We start from the raw sequence: 3,978 nt of genomic DNA on the forward strand, positions 1-3,978 counted from the left end.
TCCCCACTCACTGTTGGATACCATTGGTATCCAGGTATGTGAGGTACTGTGGGAGGGGAATAAAAATAGGTAAGCTATAGTCCTTTTCTCCTGCCATTTGTGGGATAGTCCAGGAGTGTGGACAACACACGTAACAATCGGTGCAAGGTAAAAACTAAGAAGTGCTATAAAAGCAACAAAAGCAAAGTGTAAAAAGAAGCAGGAGAGGAGGACTCTCATCCCCACATGGGGAGATAAACTACTAACAAGCCCTGACCTTCCAGGGAAACCGCACGGAGCAAGGGCAACAGGGAGGAGGGGGCCCTACATGGGCAGGTGCCAAGGTGAGTCCACCTCCTCCTGCAGCCAGTCCTCAGCCATGAGGCCCAAACTCTTAACCATGTCCCCGCACACAGCCCTGTGGTTCTACCCCATCGAGGTGGCTCATCCGTGCTGCATCACGTCTTTCCTGGTCTCCTGCAGGGACCTCAGAGCCAAGCCTCCTGCTGCTCTGGGCTCTCCCAACACTAGGGATAAGCCAGCCTCCCGAGGCGGCACCTCTCCAGCCTCCTCTGTGTCCACCCATGCCCATGCCGGCCCTGGAGAGCTCAGGGCCGGCATCACCGCATTCACCCCTTCATCTTTCAGGCCACGCCCAAAAGTCACCTCCCCAGACAGTTTCTCGAAGTCCCTGATAGAGGTCCGATTCCCCTCGTTGACACATCTCCCCAAGCGGCCCTGGCTTTTCCTTCACACCTCGAACTGCTGGGACCACCTGACTGTTTGGGTGATTCCTGTGAGGTCTGTAAGCTCCACAGAGCAAGGCCTGTATCTCTTCTGTTCAGGGTCACATAATCAGTTATCAGCTCAGTGCCTGAACATAGTTAAGGCCTGTATAAATGTTCAGTGAACAGATGAAATAAATGACTCAATGAGTGCTTCACTCACTGAGGGACACAGTGATGAAGGGAAACACACATGGAGGGTGCCTTGAACCAGTACACATTCTCCTACTGGCGGTGTAAGGGGACGGCCAGGATTTCGAGGAACGTTGTTTGAGCCAGGTGTCTTTCAGTGTCAATCGATGTGAGTAAACTTAGGGCTTTCATGATATGGTCTACGTTTTGCTAACAGGAGAAACCTGAGTCCTTCACGGAGACCAGATGGGTTTGGCAGAAGCAAATCAATCCCTGCCCTGGTGAGGTGCGTGTCTGAGTTCAGAGACCGTAGGAGCAGCCGGTACAGCCCAGGCAGAGCCCCTCTGCGGTCCTGTTCCAAACCCCTCCCCACCCCAGCTCCTCCCCAACACAGAACCAGCAGACTATGCGAGGGGGAACCTTGCTGAGCCGGGTGGTGGACAGAGGGAGGTGGACGGGCAACATCGGGCACGGGGCAGGACTCTTATCCCAGCATCACTGTCCCCAAACACATCCAGTGGCCATCACCAACACCCACGCTCAAGCACCTCTAGTTCCAAGTTCTCAGAGGACAGATGTCCGCATGCCACCCAGGCACTGTCAGGTTCTGGTAGAGAAGCAAGTCCCCTTTGCCTGGTACCAGTGGCTCTGACTGCTCTCATGACGCTGCCACTGACCTGGCAGCCCGGGAGCAGCCCGGCAGGATGAAGGTCCCGCATGCCGCCCTTTCGGCAGGGGGAGGCCAGCATTGACAGGCCCCCGCTCCCTTCCAAACCTCCTCATCCCTGCAGCGTGTGACACCACAGTTAGAAAGGGAAATGGAGTGACCTCTCAAGCAGAGCTCTCTGGGATACTGGATTCACTTAAACTTATTTCTCATGACTTTTCAGGCTGAGTCTATGTTTGCAAAATCTGGACAAACATGCAGCGGGAGGATTTAGAGGATTTCAAGCATCGGCTTAACTACTGAATCGTGATTTTACAAGTCATCGTTCTATGTCGTGAGTGACAAAAACCTGACTCACACAGGCTTGTGTGTGAGGAAGGGACTGAGATGGTTCACAAAGCTGAAGGGTGGTGAGGCCGTGCCCAGCGGTCGGTGGGGCTGGACCCAGAGCCTCACTCACGCGATGTTACCCGGTTCCTGCCTTCTTTCTCTCTGAGCTCTGCTTCCTCTACCTGAGCTCACCCTCAGAAAAGCCTTCTCCTGGCAGCTCCAGCTTACACGCTACCAGTTCAACACCCTCAGCAAAAAGAAAGCTTCTCTTTAATGGTCCAGCTAGGGTTACCGGATTTAGCAAATATTTAGGACACACTTATACTAAAAAATTATTCCTTGTTGATCTGAAGTTGAAATGTAACTAGGCTTCCTGTATTTTATCTGGCAACCCTCCCTCCAGCACAGGACTGAATCTGGGCAACCTGCATCACATACCATCCCAAACCCAATCGCTGTGGTCAGGGGGATGCGCTACGCCAACCGGCAGGCCACGGTCACCTGCCCATCTCTGGAAAGGCACCAGCACGCCAGCCCTCTTGGTTTACATGCCCTGACAGTGGGAGCAGGGTCCTTCCCCAGTAACTGGGATGCTGACCCTATAAGAAGGGGAATGAACCCTGCGCCAGCAAAAACAACACATGTCCACACAGTGACCGTGAATGCCCCAGACAACACCGAAAAATATAAACTGCAGGGTAGTTGCACAGCACACAACAGTTGACAAAGCATTTTCATACCACTCTCTCCTTGCCACCCACACCTCCGTTTGGTTGGCAATGATCACTTCCTGTATTACTTTGCTAGGACTGCCATAACAAAGTACCACAGACCGGGGGACTGAAGCAACAAACACCTATTTTCTGACCATAATTCTGGAGGCTGGGAGGGCAAGATCAGGGCGTCAGCAGGGTTGGTGTCTCCCGAGGCCTCTCTCCTTGGCTTGCAGACGGTGGTCTTCTCGCTGTGTCCTCACGTGGTCTTTCCTCTGTATACGTCTGTGTGTAAATCTCTTCTCGGACACCAGTCATATTGGATAAGGGCCCACCCATATGACCTCATTTTAACTTAATTATCTCTTTAAAGACCCCATTTCCAAACTTTCCTGGAGAGCTTACAGCAAGTCCCTTTCATGGTCCCTGCACCAAGCACGGGGCCAGGCATCCAGCAGACAACGTTCTTGAAATAAGCATTATTTGAAAGGAATGAAACAGAGAAAGAAAAAACAAAAATTCCTAAAGAGTTTTAGGAGATTTAGCGAAAAGGAGAGGAGCACAGGAGAACAGTCTCATGATTTGAAGTGATAAAGACTTTAGAACAGCAAAAATGATGAGGCCTATGGATGTGTAAATGAGCCCCAGGAAGAACTAATCAGAAGGGTAAATTACAAAACAGAAAAAGACCATAAAACAAGCGAGGAGAGAAAAGTGAATATTTCAAGTGTCTTTGGTTCATAAGAAATTCATGAGCAACGCGTGTGGATAATTTGTTGGTTTGGTGGTGGGAAAGAATTGTAAATATGTATAATATGTAAATACCTCTGATAATAAAAGCCCATGAAGATAAACAAGGCTGTCTTAAGAAAAGCTGTGAGCTGTATGAGATGCTAATGTAACTGTCGTCACTCTAAGAAATTACCATAATGCTTACAGGGCTTTGAAAGTTTCTGAGCTTTGGAAAGAAATGCATAAACACTAACCAGAAAGCGCGCACGCGTACGCACACGCACACACACACACACACACACACGCCTCTATTTTTCTCCTTCCTTCTTTCCTCCCTCCCTCCCTCCCCTTTAATTTCCTCTAATTTTTAAAAAATGTTTAGAAGGCAGCTTTAGTGAAAACTGGCATTGCAGTTGCACCTCTCTGGGTTCAAATGCGACTTCCTGCCCCCAAGGACGAGCTGTGCGACGCTGAACCAGCCTCCCAGGCGCTCTGTGACTCTCCAAGTCTGAGAAATGGGCAGATACCTACGCCTCTCTACGTTTTAGGAGGAGCGAATGGGGGCCCACAGGAAGGCCCGACCGGCGCCCCTCCTACCCGGGCGCGCGCCGGCCAGTGGCCCTGGGACCGGACGACCGAG

General features: G+C 51.1%; 1 protein-coding gene across 1 annotated transcript in view; it reads right to left on the minus strand.

Annotated features, from left to right (window-relative positions):
• The window catches only part of ADPRM (ADP-ribose/CDP-alcohol diphosphatase, manganese dependent), a 321,096-nt gene that overhangs the window by 291,975 nt on the left and 25,143 nt on the right, over nucleotides 1–3,978 (minus strand). The window lies entirely within an intron of this gene.

The sequence above is a fragment of the Mesoplodon mirus genome (assembly GCF_964341445.2).
Source record: "Mesoplodon mirus genome assembly, chromosome: 18".
Lineage (NCBI taxonomy): Eukaryota > Metazoa > Chordata > Mammalia > Artiodactyla > Ziphiidae > Mesoplodon > Mesoplodon mirus.